The sequence below is a fragment of the Bubalus bubalis genome, chromosome 10 (genome assembly GCF_019923935.1).
Source record: "Bubalus bubalis isolate 160015118507 breed Murrah chromosome 10, NDDB_SH_1, whole genome shotgun sequence".
Classification (NCBI taxonomy): domain Eukaryota; kingdom Metazoa; phylum Chordata; class Mammalia; order Artiodactyla; family Bovidae; genus Bubalus; species Bubalus bubalis.
The window spans coordinates 51,389,089-51,408,282 of NC_059166.1; the positions used below are offsets into that span (position 1 = coordinate 51,389,089).

General features: G+C 41.7%; 1 protein-coding gene across 3 annotated transcripts in view; it reads left to right on the forward strand.

Moving 5' to 3' along the window:
* Positions 1-19,194, forward strand: part of KLHL32 (kelch like family member 32) — a 227,521-nt gene that overhangs the window by 4,634 nt on the left and 203,693 nt on the right. The window contains exons 1-2 of one of the 3 annotated variants that reach the window (XM_044924316.2): positions 3,450-3,839; positions 5,470-5,629. The exons of 1 other annotated variant lie outside the window; for it this stretch is intronic. The gene's annotated coding sequence lies outside the window, so the exon portion shown is untranslated. Of the gene's footprint in view, positions 1-3,449; positions 3,840-5,469; positions 5,630-19,194 lie in introns of those variants that run through there. One more of the 3 variants, XM_044924309.2, reaches the window with a different exon arrangement.

A 19,194-nucleotide genomic window follows, 5' to 3' on the forward strand; every position in this document is an offset into this window, starting at 1 on the left:
CTCCAGTACTCTTGCCTGGCAAATCCCGTGGACGGAGGAGCCTGGTGGGCTGCAGGCCATGGGGTCGCTAAGAGTCGGACACGACTGAGCAACTTCACTTTCAGTTTTCACTTTCATGCATTGGAGAAGGAAATGGCAACCCACTCCAGTGTTCTTGCCTGGAGAATCCCAGGGACAGGGGAGCCTGATGGGCTGCCGTCTATGGGATCGCACAGAGTCGGACACGACTGAAGCGACTTAACAGCAGTAGCAGCAGCAGCAGCTCCCAATAAGTAGAATGAAATAGCTACAAAATGTACCCAAAAGGTAACTGAATAAATTGAGGTGTTTTGTTAAGCTAGTTATTTTGTATTTTCCACTTGAGAACTACAGAGTATCAGCCAAGAAAAAAATCAATTTTGGTTTAGGCATAATTTATAATGATCTGTTTTCCTTGGAAGAATAATTAGAAATTTGGCTCAGCAACTCCTTCATGTCACTACTGGCTTATGACAGATAACCATGACAGAGGCATTAAGAATAACACTGAGCTCCTCATTCGCTATGGGACAAGGCAGCCATGACAGGTGTTTGTTCTGGAATGGAAACATGTCTTATATTACTAGACTGAAACAGGGAAAACATCTAATTACTGACAGTTGAAGCCCTACACTGATCATACTGACAGTTGAAGCCCTACACTGATCATTCTGTGAAATACATTTTAAGAGCTCAAAATTTTTTTTGCATAGCTTTTGTGAAGCATTGTTTTAAACTATTTTCTTAAAAAAGGGAACTACCATATGTTCAGTTCAGTTCAGTCCAGTTCAGTCGCTCAATCATGTCCAACTCTTTGTGACCCCATGAACCTCAGCACACCAGGTCTCCCTGTCCATCACCAACTCCTGGAGTCCACCCAAACTCATGTCCATTGAGTTGGTGATGCCATCCAACCATCTCATCCTCTGTCGTCCCCTTCTCCTCCTGCCCTCAATCTTTCCCAGCATCAGGGTCTTTTCAAATGAGTCAGTTCTTCGCATTAGTTGGCCAAAGTATTGGAGTTTCAGCTTCAACATCAGTCCTTCCAATGAACACCCAGGACTGATCTCCTTTAGGATGGACTGGTTGGATCTCCTTGCAGTCCAAGGGGCTCTCAAGAGTCTACTCCAACACCACAGTTCAAAAGCATCAATTCTTCAGCGCTCAGCTTTCTTTATAGTCCAACTCTCACATCCATACATGACCACTGGAAAAACCATAGCCTTGACTAAACGGACCTTTGTTGGCAAAGTAATGTTTCTGCTTTTGAATATGCTATCTAGGTTGGTCATAACTTTCCTTCCAAGGAGTAAGCGTCTTTTAATTTCATGGCTGCAATCGGTGCCCAAGGGAGAAACAGTGCCTAAAATCTATTTTAGTAACAGAGTATATTAGAAAACACACTTGGATTGAGTTTTTACGGCTGTTTAACAAAATGCCAAGTCTTATTTCAGAGAAATAAAAGGCATCTTAAATTAAAAAACTGTACTTTAAATCAGTCTAAAGGAGGCATTTAGGAGAAAATTGCCCTCTCTGAACTAAACATTTTAATAGACAATATAAATTTTCTTCTTTAAACTTCAATATCTATGCATCAACAATATTAACTGAGCCCCCAATATATGACAGGCATTCTGCTAGCTTATAGGAATACAATGATGAACAAGACAGACTAGGCTTGAGCAGTAAGAAACCCTTCTATAGTCACACAGGTGGTGAGTTGGTGACATATTTTTTCTCTGTAAATACAGTTATAGTCTTTGCTTTTCTATTTTTTTTTAAATAAATAGCTTCTATTTATTCCAGTGAAGGACAGGGAAGCCTGGCAGGCTTCAGTCCATGGGGTTGCAAAGAGTCAGACACGACTTAGCAACCTAGTGACTGAACAATTCTATAAACAAACAGATAATCTAATCATTATACTATAGATGAGTTTAAATTTTAAGCACATTCAAAATACTTTATTAATGTTAAGGGAGTGTTGTATTTATTGACACTAAGTCATTGTCAGAATTTAGGTTCAAGTGTGGTTCAACATTTGAACTTCTGGTATAAAATAACACTTAATGGAAAATATAAAACTGCTTATGAAAAATTCTAGAAAATGACACTGCACCTAATGTTTGTAACCAGTCTGTCATTCTTCTCCCTCTGCCCATCTTGGTGTCCAGGACTGCTAGACAAGTAGGACTGAGGATCTAAAGTCCAAATTTCAAGACCAATGCAATGAAGCACTGAATGGCCAGAGAGGCTACAAGGGAGTGAGTGTGGATTGAGCAAAAAAAAAATTGCTGAACGATTGAGACTAATGAGAATGTTAGGGACACCTCAAATAGATCAGGGCACTGTTTCCTAGCCCAACAGTGGAAGAACCTGCAAGCGAAGAGACTCAACTGTTAAATTTCATCTTCCTAAAAGTTAAATCCTGATCTTCTACAAAACACAGTTTACTTCAATTTAGAGTTTCATTTCACTGTTACATGCACGCATGGTTAAGTCGCTTCAGTGGCTCCTCTGTGGGGATTCTCCATGCAAGAATACTGGAGTGGGATGCCATGCTCTCCTCCAGGGTATCTTCCCAACCCAGAGGTCAAACCTGTGTTTCTGACATCTCCTGTATTGGCAAACGGATTCTTTACCACTAGCACCTCCTGGGAAGCACCCATTTCACTGTTAACTGGCTGTGTAACTCCATATTGGATAAAATTTTTTCAATTCCAAAGTGTAACACATAATATTTTACCTATCAAAATCATTCACTTTGCTTCTAAGCATGTTTTATACAAAAATGACATGAATCACCCACAAGTGACACCAGAGTGGGCCAGGCCGAAGAAGTTAATGGTGGTATTCTGAGGATGCTGTCTGTTTACAGGTTTGATGCTGGGTTAGCTGCAACCAAATAGGCTTCCATCCAACCCTGGGATCCCCTGTCATTTCTTAAGGTTACTGGAAAGCCCTTTTCGACAGTACCAATAAAGTTATTATTCTAAGGAGGGCCGAGATATAGGTCCTGCAAAGCGGCCACTAGGAAAAGGGGAAATTTGAACTTTACAAGTTAGTTGGGTCGGGGGAGGGAAGCAGAGGGCCAGAGCTCGCGGCTACTTCAAGTTGGGGTCACGGCATTTGTTCCCGTGGGTCGCTCTCCAGCCCTGGGAGGCAGTCTGGGAGCAGGCAGGCTGGCTCCCGGTGTCTCGGTCGTCGCAGGAGGCAACGCTGCTGAAACGGCAGGCGGTCCAAGCGACCCAGCAGTGGGCAGCGCAGGTGCCAGAAAGCAAGAAACGTGCAGCACCGGGGAGGTAGACTTCCGGGGAGAGCGGGCGCGCGCTGGCTCTCCTTAGGCAGGGGACGGGGGTGCGCGGCGTGCGCGCCTCGGGATGCTGGGGGAGGGGCGCGCGTGCTCGCCGGGGGGCGGGGCGAGCGTGCGCGCTGACTCGCCCGAGGCGCGAGGGGGAGGAGCAGCTTCGCAGTCTGAGCCGCGCGGGTCCGCGGGGGTGCGTTCCCAACCTGACGCTGTCGCCTAGCGCAGAGCTAGCCGGACGCGCCACCCGCAGGGCTGGCTGCTGCCTTTATTTACTAGGAAACACCGTTTCCCTGCGGGAGAGTCGGGAAGCGCGCAGACACACATACACACGCTCGCACACACGTTCACCGATACACATACGCACACACAAGCTAACGCGCTCGTTCTTTACAACTGCATCCCCAAACCGGCAGAGAGAAGCTACTGCGGTTTCTCTTAACCTCGGCATCGGGCATCGTGGGGCGAAGTACGACCATTGTGTATCAACGAGAGCCAGGTGCCTGCGCTGCCGCCTCGGGTACGTAACCCCGCAGACAGCTCACCCTCTCTCCTCGTTACCTGTTCGGAGTTGGTTCTTCAAACCGGTGGGAGAGGGTGGGAGTCTGCTTGTGAACCAGTGGGGGCGAGATAAGAGTTGAAATTTCAGGGGCTTTGCAGCCCATGCAGCTTCTAGCAGCGTCGTCTAGCGGGAGCAGTTACTACTCCCGGTTACTTATTCTACCCACCCCTCAGAGTTGCTGTCCCTTTTCCCCCTTCCTCCTAGCCCAAGATGTACTTGGCTCCTTGGTTGCCAAGGAGACTTGCTTAAACATCAGTCTTGGGGCGTCTGTTGAAAGAACTGGTTTCTTAAATAATGCTGCTATTTACTTTGATTTTTTTCAAAAAACAAAACGTACACTGAGGACCATGTGGTAATTCGACACTCGTTAATCTGTATTCAAGCGAAGGGTTCATTCAACTTCAAGAAAAGCGGTAATTGCCCTGTATGAAGTGCTTTAAAAAGGATTCGTCAGAGTGATTTTTCAGCGGATTGTGTCTTAAATCATAAATTACTCCCATTTTGGTGATCTTATAAAGAAAACTGATTCCAATTAAAATCCCTTCTCCCATTATATGTTGCAGTTCACTCAAGCGTGATTGTGTGATTGTCTTAACATTAAAAAACAGTAAATGAATTAATTGTGTTTCCTCACACAAGGATGATCTTCTGTCGTAAAATGACCAGAACAGGAATGCATATGTGAATTCTTAATGTAGGGAGATAGCGTTCATAACATACATCTTTGCTAACATTTCTGTATTTATGGTATTACTCTTTAAGTACACTTTTCTGCTCCTCTGCCCTTTTTCTGAGAAGATTCTGTTTTCTTTCAAGTCTCTTATTATTTTTATTTTGGTGATTAGCAGTAGCCTTTTTTGTTGGAGTATAGTTGCTTCGCAGTGTTGTGTTTCTGCTACACAGCAAACTGCATTAGCTATGTGTATACATATATCTCCTCTTATTGGCTTCTGACATACATCTCTATGTATAGATATAGATATAAAATGTGTGCCCTGGCTTAATACACCAGATTCTAAGGTTTTAGAGCTTATATTAACATGTAGAGAGGAAAGAAGCCCAGAAAAGCTTTGAAGATACTTTTGGGTTTTTTCGTAATGGACTGGATCCTTTCCTGGAGCACTGTGTGAGGCCCAGGGAAGAGGTTTGTCTCACAGGAACCCCTAATAACTGGGCTGTGAGTTTTACCTTGAGGTCTCAGGAGCCTAATGTGAACTTATAACACAGCACTCGGAGAGATCAGCAGTACAGTAGTTAAACTCTGCACTAATTTCATGCCTTCATTACAAACAGAAATAACCACTGGCATTCAACAGTTCATTTTGTTTTCCTTTGATATTTGTTCATCTTTTCTCTCTCCAATTAAATGAGGCCAGGAAATGCATCAGATTCTTTTTATTTAGATTTTAAGCTGTGTCATACAGTGTAATAAGAGAAAGAAGGAAAGCAGTAATAACTGAGGTGGGTAGAGGGGATTTGTGCAACTGACAGGGAGTGAGAAATGAATAATGATGACAAACATTTTACAATTCCAGATTACAGAGTATTTTTGTGCATTTCTATTTTAATCCCCATGACAACCTTGTAGGGTCACGGAATTATCTTCGATTTAAAGCTGAGGGACCTAGACTCAGAGCTTGCTGAAGGTCACAGAGCTAGTGAATGGGAAAGCCCTTTTTGGATCCAGGCTCTTTGCCTTTAAGAAAATCCTGTGCTCTGCTTGTCCAGTGTGTGCAGGTGTCTAACAGGTAAGGTAAGGCCAAGTAGGGGGCACGTGGGTGAGGGGGGTGTGGACTGTGACCTCTGGAACCTATATGCCCCTCTAAATGGGGCAGCTCTTACTGGCCTGTTGCTGGTTGCCACCCTGGCTCTAAAACGTTCTTGTTTTTTCAAGAAAAAAAGTAACTTCCAGCTTTTTTTTTTTTTTGAAGTATCTTTAATTTAAAAGGGCTTCCCTGGTAGCTTAGACAGTAAAGAATCTGCCTGCAATGCAGGAGACCTGGGTTGGATTCCTGGGTTGGGAAGATTCCCTGGATAAGGAAATGGCAACTCACTCCAGTATTCTTGCCTGGAGAACTTCAGGGACAGAGGAGCCTGGTTGCAAAAAGTCAGACACGACTGAGTGACTAACACTTAATTTAAAAAACTGTAAGGACCGCTTTAAAAATATATCTGGGCCACAAGTGGTCTGGAGCCTACTGGTTTGCTGTCCATAACTACTGAAGTCTCATTCAATTTAAAACTGTTTTTCTATAATAGAATACTAATGTAAACAAATACATCCATTATTATGAGAGTGATTAAGAGTTTCTTGATTTTGATACTCAAATCTCTAGCAAAATTGCTCAACATCCAATAAACAGGTCCAAGTTTGTTTCTGAGGATTCCTTGGTCTCTTTCTTATACCTCAGAGAAAGTGAAAGAGCATGAAGTGCTCCAGAGGAAGAATTTTTGAATCTGGTGAAACAAAATCATTTATAGTTTAAAATGTTTCATGCTCCTAATTTAATGTATTCTGCATACAGAACAAGTCGGTTGGTTACTTGTTGTTGTAGGAAGAGTAGAATGAAAAGTTGAACAGAAAAAAAGAGCATCCTGAACCTTTCAGTGAAAAGTTCCTTTTAAGGATTTACGTTGCTGCTGCTAAGTCACTTCAGTCGTGTCCGACTCTGTGCGACCCCATAGATGGCAGCCCACCAGGCTCCCCCGTCCCTGGGATTCTCCAAGCAAGAACACTGGAGTGGGTTGCCATTTCCTTCTCCAATGCATGAAAGTGAAAAGTCAAAGTGAAGTCGCTCAGTCGTGTCTGACTCTAGCGACCCCATGGACTGCAGCCCACCAGGCTCCTCTGTCCGTGTGATTTTCCAGGCAAGAGTACTGGAGTGGGGTGCCATTGCTTTCTCCGAAGGATTTACGTTACTAGTTAGCTAAAACCTACCACAAAATATTGCAAGATTCCAAAGGAACAAATGTAAATGGAAACTCAAAGAGACATTTGATTTTAGGACCCTGGCAGAGATAATGCTGTTTACTCCTTAACTAATCTTATAATGAAGCCAATATTTTTGAGAGGCCGCCACTTTCTCATATGTCTACTAAAATTACAGAGATGTCCGTAGACTTCATCAAGGCAGACCTGGTAGTCAGAAAGGAGTGGTATTTTATTTTTGTCATTTCTTTTGTGGATCCAAATAAGGTCTCATTAAAAAAGAAAAAGCCAGCATTTGGACAGTAGCTTCTGATAGTTCTGTCATTCTAAAATTACTCTCTTGAAGGAGGCTTTAGTGATAAATAAGTGAATTTCAGTTTTCAATTCTTGAAAGTGTGTTGCACATGGAGTAAAGAGTCAGGCAGATGTTAGTCAGTACTAATAAAACAAAGTCCTGGCTGGGAGATAAAGATTCAAAGCAAACAAGCATATTGTTCCTGGAAGCTTTTACTTTTCCAGCCCCTTCTACATGCAAACTGCTTTCCATGTTGTCTTCATAACATCCCTATAAAATGAGCATGTTATTTCTGTTTGACCATTGAACAAGATTATTTGAAGTTAAATTGGACCAATTAAAGAAAACCCTAAACCTCAACAACACTCCTCACTTGACACCCACACTTCTCTGCCAGTTTCCTAATGGGTGTTATAGATATGCACATAATGGTGGTTCTGAGGCAGTTGTGTGTTAAATGCTATGACAGAGATACAGAATTCCACAGAAACACAGATATGAGAAAAATCTTAAAACTTCTGATTCTGGAGGTCAGGTAAGTCCTGCGTAGAAGGAGAATTAGTGCCAGACCTTGATGGCTTTGTGGGTCTGATTATAGTAAATGAAGATCCCTTTAGCTGTCGAAAGATGGAAGGTTCTGCCAGACAGTCATTTGGAATTGTGCATTGAGAGGATAATGTACATGATGTTTGATGTTGATGAGCTCATCATTGTAGCTGAAGGGATGATGCAAGATGTAGGCAGAGATATTGTCTCCAAATGGAATGCAGCAAGAAGAACTGGGGATATAGAGAGGGTGTAGGGGAAATCGAGTTGGTGAATAAGACCAAGAGGGTAGTTGTAGACATAGAGAGCATCCAGAGAGTGTAGTACTGATTGTTCAAAAAGAGTGAACCTAAGGCAAAGGATGAACCAAGTATTATGATCTCTATACAGGGTCTGGTACATGGCAAATACTGGTTAACTACAATGGTATGTCTGCATTCTTAACATCCAACATCTGGCACATAATTTCCTCTCATATTATCACTTTTCTATGGAAAGGAGCATTTATAAATATTTTGTTGTTCAGTCACTCAGTCATGTCCAGCTCTTTGTAACCTCATGGACTGCAGCACGCCAGGCTTTCCTGTCCTTCACCATCTCCCAGAGGTTGCTCAAACTCATGTCCATTGAGTCAGTGATGCCATCCAACCATCTCATCCTCTGTCATCCCCTTCCCTGCCTGCCTTCAATCTTTCCCAGCATCAGGGTCTTTTCTAATGAGTCATCTCTTTGCATCGGATGGCCAAAGTATTGGAGCTTCATCTTCAGCATCAGTCCTTCCAATGAATCTTCAGGGCTGATTTCCTTTAGGATTGACTGGGTTGATCTTCTTGCAGTCCACGGGACTCTTCAAGAGTCTTCTCCAACACCACAGTTCAAAAGCATCAATTCTTTGATGCTCAGCCTTCTTTATGGTCCAATTCTCACATCCATACATGACTACTGGAAAAAACATAGCTTTGACTAGATGGACCTTTGTCAGCAAAGTTATAGATATTTTATATGAATGCAATTAGAATGGACAAATATTTGAATTTTTAAAAATGGGAAAGAGATTGTGAAAATTAGATGAGGAAAGAGCATTTATTAGTGTAAATATCAGTATAAACATCATAGGCTTAAAGGTTAGAGAGACTCTTGCAAATAGAGATTTTAATGTTAGGTACATATTTTATGAAGTCTCATTTCATATCTGTGGGATAAGTGAGGAGAAAATTGAGGGGAAATGTATGGTGTGTTAGCTGTTTGGAAATCTATACACACACTCAGAGAGAAGCCTTTAGTGACAGATAAATGTACTCTGTTCTTGATCCTGCTTGGCTCAACTTTTTGTTACTTGACTGGAAGTATGAAAAAAATGTGACAAGGGAAAGTTAGATTCGAATTCAAGTACTAGATCTGGAATGACTGGGTGGGAGAACTCCTGTTAGAATGATGGGCACAAAGTAACAGGATGAAATCAAATAGAAAACATGACATAGCCAGCTCGAGTCTAGCGCTGAGGACATTTGGCTTGTCAGGAGTTCACTTTGAAGTTGGAGGGATTTTAATTCCAGTCAAGTACAATATAAGCCAATGTGATGATTTGCTCTTCACAGATATATTTGGCAAGTAGTGGAAAATATTATGAACAGGTGATGTTAGGAGCCCTTCTTTCAGGCTTCAGTAGAGTGCTGACTCAGTAGTTGTGGCACACACCGGCTTAGCTGCACCGTGGCATGTGATATCTTCCAGGACCAGGGACCAAGCCCACATCCCCTGCCTTGGCACCAGGAGAATCCCCTTCCCTCTTATTAAATGGAGCTTTTGGTGACAGTGGAGACAGACCTGGTTTTGTCTTTGTGTCAGGCAGTGCATTACACCCCCTTCCCTCCTTCTATATCTGATTTGTGTTATCTGAGAATTTCTTCCAGTTTGGAGAGTAGAACTTGAGAATTTATCCCAGAACACCCTCTTATTGGGAACTAATAGTTGAAATTAATTTTGTTCATGTATTTCCTGGTTCTGTCCTTCTGATGGGGTCCTTCGTGCTCATACCCTACTTGCCAAGATCTTTACCTAGGAGGTAGAAGCACTCAGCTCTCTTTGTCTTTCTTTTGTCTTGTTTCATATGCACATTGTGATGCATTAATGCATTTAGCTTAACTTGATTTAGACATATGGTGCTGTAAATCTCGGTAAGATTTTAAAAAGAACTATGTATAAAAAAATAACAGTTTTGCAAACCTGATTTGGAGTCGGATTAGTTCTGCATATGGTGAAAGCGCGGAAAGCTGTGAATTCGCCTAACGACGTTTTGCAGGGTTGGAATTACTGACTGATAAGATGATTTTTAAATGAAGAAGGAAAATCTTTGGCAGTTTTCATCGACTCTTGACTTACTCCTACATGTTTATTTGAGGTATAATATATTCTGCTTTCTATGCCAGATGAGCTAGTTCCAGTTACTTAGAAGCAGGACTTTCCTATAATCCCTCTACTCCCCAGCACAGCCTGTCTGGCTTACAGGATATTGTTCAAGTAAGTAGTCCCATCCCGGATGATTGCTTCAGTGGGAACACAGTCACTGCTAATGGGACAGATGCCAAGAGCAGTGGAGGAGGCATTTTGCAATTGTTTTTATGACGTGAGTTCTGGTGCCTCATTTTAAATCATTATTTAGAAATCTTATTATTTATAAATTTTAGTTCTTCCAGTTCTTGTGCATTGTCTGTACAAAGTAGCGTGACACAGCCTTGGAGCCTGGATTCAAATGGTCAACCTGACACTTCTTGGCTCTGTGATCTTGGTACTGGCTCTGGGATCGAGCTACATATCTATCTCCCCTCAATCTCATTTTACTCATCTGTAAAATGGGAACTCTATTACGCTGATGACAGGACTATTCTGAGACTAAGATATGTGTAGTAAACATCTAGCACAATGCCTGGTGCATAATAAAATCTCAGTACTCATTAATTCCTTCCCTTTGCCTCCCCTTCGCTGCCTACCTTTTCTTTCCTTAACATGAGGGTAGAATTCACTTAAATTTTATATTCTGTTAGTATATAAAAGGCTTCCCTGATAGCTCAGTTGGTAAAGAATCTGTCTGCAATGCAGGAGACCTTGGTTCGATTCCTGAGTTGGGAAGATCCACTGGAGAAGAAATAGGCTACCCACTCCAGTATTCTGGCCTGGAGAATTCCATGGACTATAGTCCATGGGGTCGCAAAGAGTTAGACACTGCTGAGCGACTTTCACAGTATATAAAATGTCTTAATCTGGTCCATCAGCCTTAATAGAGGAGCAGCCTCTTTTTGTGTATTGGAGTTTGAGTGAGCAGTGGACTGCTTAGGTGTTGGGGTTATGTCTGTCAGAGGCTTTGGCAAGCCTTCCCTCTCTTTTCCGCTGTTCCTGGAGCCACAGGGAAAAAGAGGGAGGGTCAGTTTTCCCCACAGAGGCAACTCGCTGGGACTTTATTTTAGGATCTCTTCAGGGGACCCCCTCTGTGGAAGCACAAAGCTGCCTCTTGTGTCCTCTGTGGATTAGTAAAAGCAGCACCTAGTATCTGGTGGGTACAGACCTCTTACCATTTCTGTGAGGTCAAGTTCTTGCTGCCAACATCTTTCTATTCAACCTGGGGTTTCCCTTCATGCTGAATTATGTAAATTTTATGAAAAGGTCAAGAGCTCCCCAGGCTCAAAGAAAAAAACTCCTCAAATTCACTTTCAAGTCAGATAGGATTAAAGTCTTCCTGAAGAGAATACTTTCTAAAAGTTAAATCTTTTTTTTTCCTTTTTCCTCTGTACCATTTTTTGTCCCCTCTCCCTTGCCGCTGCCAAGCAAGTCCTCATCTTCACAAATGGCAGAGTGATCTTCCTCTTTTTTTGGATATCATTAGATTCTCTGACAACCTAGAAGCACAGATGAGGTTAGTGTGTCCTGAATTCTTTCGAGGTTATCCCCCAGCTCACAGGCCTGAGGTAACTCAGGAAGCAGTGGGGACTACTGGCAGCCTACCATACTGGTGACTTTTGTAGTATTAATAACAAAAAATATTTATAGAACGGTAGCATGAGCAGTAATTTAGGGAAACTATACACCCCATGGATTCAGTGGACATGAATTGGAGCAAACTTTGGGAGATAGTCAGTGGCAGGGAAGCCTGGTGTGCTGCAGTCCATGGGGTCGCAAAGAGTCAGTTATGACTTAACGACTGAACAACAAAATACCAAGCTAAGTTCTATTTTTATCATACAGTGAATTATAGAGCATTTCATTTACAGAAAAGACTGTTTCTTGTGCTACATGTGTCATTTGAAAAACATGCACATTTAAGAAACTCATACATATATGCATGTATATGTGTATGTATTTATTTTGGTGTTTCTTTAAATGTGTTGCAATTTAATAATTCAAATATATGTTTAAGAGTAAGTAGCATCAATTTAGATACCTAAAATAAGGGCTTAGGGAATTTGTTCATGCTGAATTTGTGATCGTTTGTCAAAGACAGAATATCCTTTACCTATTTCTTTACTCTCTAAGAAGCCAGAAGAGAATATAGTAAAATTTTTAAAAAGATTCAGTATGTAGTAGGTATTAATTACAGTGAGGTGTGAATTCCAGGATGAAAAATATGGTAGCCAAGATGATATCAGTACCAGATCTTGTGTTTGCATCCAATTCAGATACTAACAAAGTTCTAAAATCATACTGCTAAGGAAAAAGAGGCTTTAAATATGAGCATATTCTCAGCCACTTCCCAAGTGACAGCTGTGGTTATTATTTTAGAGATTCATGTTCATAATTGAGGTAGATATCCAAATGCAAGAGATTTATTTTGATAGAGTCTCTCATTGACTTGCATCCTCATCTGTTCTGTCTGACATTCCCTGAAAGAGACTTAAAAAAAAAAAAAAAAGATGCTGTTTTTGTGATAGGCAGTAGTGTAGATGTAATCCAGTAACCCCTCAACAGCAAAGATTCACTAGTCTTTCTCAGACTGATATCTTTGAGCTGATATGGCTGATTTTTCTCTTTTTTTAAAGAATACAGAGCCTAAAGAATTATGGAATGAAAGTTTTGGTTTTTCCTTCTATGGAAACATTAATTAACTACAGTCTGATTTAATTTGGGCACAGCTTATCATCTTTAGCTTTAGGTCAAAGCTGTTTATCATTTCCTGAAGGTATTTCATAGCATCTAGAGATAGGGCTTCCCAATTGATCAAATATCATTTGAGAAACTCATGCACAGTCCTTAGGCCTTTCTACACAGCATTTAACTTGACTTTTTACTGAAACTCTATAATTTGTGAATGTGTCATCCATAGGGTTTTATGGTTAAAATTTTCTTAACTTGTCATATTAAACAGAGTTGTCAACTTCTGATTTCTGTTTCATGTTGTTCTATCAATATTGCTCTCCAGAAGTCTGTAAATTATAGTCATTGCATATTATTAATTGCTTTAAAATGGAATATTGATATATTTAATGCATGTAACTGCCAAGGGGTTTGTAGATGTGGGTGGAACTCTTTGACCAGCACCTTCTCTCTTTGTGGCTGAATGTCTGGTAAGCATGGCATTGGGACAAGAGGAGTCAGTACATGGTTCGGCTACATAGTAGCATCAGTGGTGTGTATTGCCTTTGTAAATGAGGACATGCTTTGCCCTTGGACCTAATGGGGCATGAAATTCCCAGATCTCCTCAATATGTGCCTTGCTTACTGTGTTCTTCTTTTCAGGCACTGTATTCTTAGAGTTCTTCTACTTCCTCTATGTTGACCCCGTTTTGGAAAATATCAATATTCTGTGATTGCTTCAGAATTTTGTTGCTGTCATTCTTTGCTCATGTGCAAACTTGCAGTGCCTCAATCTGCAGCTATTGGTATACTGTTCCTTTTGTGTATTTATGTGTTGATTGATGAAGAGACAGAGGCAAGGATGAAAGAGGACCTCTTGTATCTCAGCATTAAATGAGCCCATTAAGTGGGTTGGACAATAACCGATGAGGACCAAGATATTTAAGAAGCCCAGATATCACTGACTCAAGAACTTTTTTAGTTCTCTTCTCATCTGGAACCTCATGGTTGGCCTTCAGGAGAGGGTTTTTCTAGATGGTGGCGAAGCACATATCAGTATCTTAGCCAGGAAAGAGAGTCTCACAAGAATCAGCCATATTTCCCTCCCAGGCCAGCTCCCAGGCTTTCTGAGGGCAGTGCCAGTATTGATAAGGCCTCTTCTTGAGGCTGCTTTTACCTGTGGTTGCTTGGGTCCCAGGGCAGAACGAAAATCCTTCACTGATCGTATTTCCGTACAATGAGGTGAGGCACAGTGAGGTGGATCAGGAGGGCAGAGGCCCTCGGAGTCAGAGTGTTCTTGTTTCCAGCTCTGCCAGGGGAGCTCTGTGCCTGAGTATCCTTCTTTATAAACTGGGATAATAGAATCATGAGAACAAAATTGGATATGTTTTTTAAAAGCTCTGTTTATAAAAAAAAAAAAAAAAAAGAGCTGTATTATTGGCTTGTTTGGCTGTTCTGGAACCTTGCTTTAGAAAATCATACTTGATCACTGTTCTGCAAGTAAGTCCAGCCCAAATGTTGCAATGAGGCTGATCCTCAGAAGGACCTGAAGTTGTTTTAAAAATACAGATTCCTAGAATCTCTATATTTTTTTGTGTTGGAAGCTATGTTGGTTGCTTAGGCTCAGTGTATTAGGACACCTTTCCCGAGTGATTCTCATGGTGGGCCTAATCCCGGAGCTGCGGGTCAAAAGCACAGGGACCTGGTCACACTCTGCTCCTGTTCCTGGCTCCCAAGGACCCACCGGGCCCCCTGGATCTGAGCCTCGGTTTTCTTTTCATTCACATTTAACAAAAAATAGCACAGCAAATAAGCCCTGAGTCACAATGCTCTCTGGATACACAATCGGCATTTAAACATTGCAGGCAATGCTTTACTAAACAAGTGCCCTGGATGAGAGTTGTTATGTGTGATTAACATCTCCACTGCTGAAACAGAATTTAGGATTTTAAACTCAGATTTGTGTACAACTAAATCAGGTGAATTACTACAGAGAGCATCTTTGTAAATATCCTCATTGTAATATTACCAAACAATGAAGTAGTTTGATTGATTTAAAAATGGACATTGCTTTGTGTGTGCTTAGTCGCTTAGTCCTGTCCTACCCTTCGTGACTGCATGGACTGTAGCCCACCAGGCTCCTCTGTCCATGGGCTTCTCCAGGCACAAATACTAGAGTGGGTTGCCATTCCCTTCTCCAGGGGGTCTTCCCAATCCAGGGATCAAACCCAGGTCTGCTGCATCGCAGACAGGTTTTTGAGACCTGGGTTTGACCCCTGGGTTGGGAAGATCCCCTGAAAAAGGGAATGGAAACCCACTGTATTCTTGTCTGGAGAATCCCATGGGCAGAGGAGCCTGGGGGGCTTCAATCCTTGGGGTCACGAAGAGTTGGACATGTAACACTCTTCCCTTTTGAGGGATCACACTGGACATTTCTGTACAAGATGAAATGAGGTGCTTTTTATTTTATACCTTTTTAGATTTAGAGCATTGATAGTGATTACATGACATTATATAAGCCAAATGGAGAATACAGTTTCCACAGGGGATGAAATCCTATGAGTCATTGATTAACAGTAGTGAACTGTGGCAGAATAGTGTAGATCTTTACATCGGGATTTTGGGAGCAGAGAAACCATAATTTTGAATTGTTGTTTGCTCTTTGTTTTAGGGACAGTTTAGAAGGTGTTTTGCAGGGTTTTTTTTTTTAATATAGGCTTTAAAATTTAATATTCTGTTCTTAGAAACTGGCTGAAACAGTGTGACTGTATGTGTGGATTTTTTATGTCTAAGGGAAATTTCATGACTGTCTTAATTATCATCATCTTAAAGCATCAAAATACTTGAATATTAGGCATTTTGAGGAGACATGCAACTGTTAAGCACCAGCATATATATAAGGAGAAAAGGAAGCCTTGTTATGAGACATTTATGAAATTATACATGATTTTGATTAGAGAAAAGAGATAAGAGTTATGAATGGTGAGAATGTTGCCTATTTATAAATATAAGAGAAGTCATTTTAAGGCATATGAGTATATGAAGGAAGGGCAGATATCATACTTATATTTATTTGTCTGCGATCATTCTAATCATTGCTATGACTGTTGTGATGGTTTCTCTGTTATTGAGTTAGGTACAAACCAGCTTAATCCTTTTTGCAAGATTATTTTTGAGTTGAAGAAATAGTCTTTTGACCTAAAGAATGACCATTTTAGAACTGGAATTGTTTTGTTGAGTTACCTTTTCCTCCCTGGAAAATGAGGTGAAATGGCATGTTTAGAGCTTTACCAAATTGGATTTAGGGTATACGCTTTCTTCTGCCTTTTGTGTCAAGGACAGGAGAGACAGAGATAAGGGCGAAGTTAACTGTACAATTGTATTTACCATCAATTGGTTTTTAAGGCTGCAGCTTCATTAGGTGGTTAGCACTTGGCTGTTCTGCCAAAAGCATCTTTTTGGCCATCTGTGCCAAATTAGAGGAAGTAATGGCCTTGGGCACAGCTGCTGAGTCTACTGTGTATTTCTAACTCATTTATTAATGATAATAATCACACGGAGAAGTCCAGTGGCCAAATGTGTAGAATAAATCGAGGGAACCAAATACACACATAGAAATTTAGAGGTGCAAGAAAGAAAAATTTGTGTTTTACATCGTGAAATGAAAGTAGGTGTTATTTAAATCCGCAGCGAGGACTTTAATGTTTTCTACCTTCATCTCCTTATGGTGGCTTTCTTCTGGTGGTTTGGTGGTTTAGTTGCTAAGTTGTGTCTGACTTTTGTGACCCCATAGACTGGAGCCTGTCAGGCTCCTCTGTCTATGGGATTCTCCAGGCAAGAATACTGGAGTGGGTTGCCATTCCCTTCTCCAGGGGATCTTCCCGACCCGTGGATCGGACCCTGGTCTCCTGCATTACAGGAAGAGTCTTTATCATCTGGGCCACTAGGGAAGCTTTCTTGTAAGGAGAAATAACTACAGGAGAGACTGACCTTGATTTTCAGCACTTCTTTGTGATGCTTCATGGATTTTGCTCTAAAGTTGATATTTTTATAGGAGTTAAAGCTCATTAATATATCTCAAAATTCATTGATAGGGCCTTTTCTCAGCTCAACAGCTCTATTAAGAATCACTGAGGGATGAGTGACTCTCATTGGTGTCACTGCTCCTTTTTGTTGGTTCACTTGGACCAACAGCAGGACCTTTCCAGGCACGGTAAGTCTGATGTGATTAGAAGTATAATTAAGGAGTTATAAGAAAATAAGCTGTTCAACAGTCCTAAGGATAAAAAGAAGGCCAAGAATCAGGATTTTAAATAGACATTTCTAAATTTTGTGTGGCCAATTCATTCTCTAGAATACCCCAACTGATGAATATGTTGGAAGGAAACCCTGTAATGAAATTGACCTTTAAGAGAAAGTTACAAAAATTATGTGTTTTGCCTTTGGCATATATAATACATTTTAGTAGCAAACTTCCCAGTACATGCTTTTTTGGTTTTTTTCCTCCAAACCTGCCTCCTCCAGAGCTTCCCCATCTTTACTCAGGCGCAGAGCCTTGTGGAGTCAACCTTCTTTCTTGAACAGCTCACATCTAGGCAGTCAGGAGATTCTGTTGGTTTTACCTTCAAAATGTACCCAAAATCTGACTGTTTCTCACCATATTCCTGCTCCCACCATTGCCCCAGTCAGCACCAGCTGATGCTTAAACTACTGTAACAGATTCTTAGGGGGTCTCCTTTGCCTCTTGTAGTAGTGTTAGTTGCTCAATCGTGTCCAACTCTTTGCGACCCCATGGACTGTAGCCCGCCAGGCTCCTCCTCCAGACATCTTTCCCACCCAGGGATCAAACCCCCATACCTGTGTCTGCTGCATTGGCAGGCTAGGTCTTTATCACTAGTGCCACCTGGGAAACCCTTGCCTCTTATAGACTGTTTCCAATATCACAGCCAGGGTGATCCTTCTAAAACCAGAGTTAGATCACCTTCCTCTTTTGCTCAAACCTCCAATAGATTTCATCCCAGGAAGCAACACAATCCACACCATCTTTCCCCTCCTGTCCCCTCTCTTCATCTTCTACTGTTTCCTGCCCACTCCTGCCCTGGTCTCACTGGCCTCCTTTTCTGCTTTAGAACCTGCATACATCGTCCCAGGTTTCCTGTGCCTGGACTGCTCCTCTTCCTGCTTGTCCCCAGACACCCTCCCTTACCTCCTTCAGGTCTTGGCTCAAATGTCACCTTCTCACTGAGGCCCACTGCGATCACCTACTGAAAATGTAAACTATCCTCACCCCCCTCTTCATTCTCAGTTCTCCTTACCCTGTATTACTGTCCCCTTTCCACAGCTCTCATCACTTTAAAGACCAGATTTATGGAGGGTTAATTTACAGATTCTAAGTGTACAGTTCAATAGTTGAGTCAATGTGTATAGAATTGTGCAGCTGTCACCTCAGCCCACTTCTAGAACATTTCTATCAATGCCCAAAGCTGCCTTGTGCCCCTTCAGAGTTATTTCCACTCTCCCTCCACCCTAGGTAACCTCTAATCTCTATCAATAAATGTAGCTTTCTGGACATTTGAATCTCCGGCTTCTCTGACTTGGTATCACCAGTGCTCAGAAAGTGTGGGTTAGAGGAGGTGGATGTTTATGTAAAATTCAATCATTACCCTATTCAAGTGTGTCTGATCTTATCTGTGGCTAACTAGGCTGTCATCTCCGTATGCAGTCCCCAAGCCTCTCAGTTTCTCCCTCCCGCCGGCTCCTGTGCCCTTCTCTCCCCTCTGTTCTTCGGGCCACTTTTCTGATTCAGGTCCTCAGCACTATAGCTTCATACTGGTCTCGGCGCTGCTTTCTTTTTTCTTCCATCCCTTCCTGTGGACTCTGTCAGATCGGTATCTTTGGAAACTTGGCTTTCTTTATCTCATTCTTCTTTCTAAAAACCTCCTGCGACTCTCTGAGACGTGTGGCTAAATTAGTCTCAAAAAGCATTTCCCCACCTGCCTTCTAATTCTTCCCAGTGTGAACCATATCCCTTTCTGAGATTTTGTAAGTAAGCAGGCTTTCAGGAGGTACTGATTTCTCTTCAACCTCTAATTGTCTGATTCCTAAGCCTCTCTGTCGAGTAATATGTGATTTAATAAAAACAACAACAACAACAACAAAAAAAATCTTTAAAGCTTCTGGGAATTGGCTATTTAAAGGAATCCAGTAATTTATCTCTATTATAGTTCCTTACGTTGAGTATTCTCAAAACAACTCTTCCAGACTTGCTTTATATGCACTTTTAAAAAAAATGTAATCAGGGATTTCTCTGGCCACTAGTGTGGTGAAGAGAAATTACAGGATTAATTCCATAGTGGAAACAAAACAACACGTGTCTGGCTGAGGCCCTCCAGCATCAGGAACAGTCCTTGGCTCTGTTTCTCTGTTCTGTGTTCATTGTTGTTCCCTGCTGGAGGGTACTGGGTGGGACTGGGGTCCAC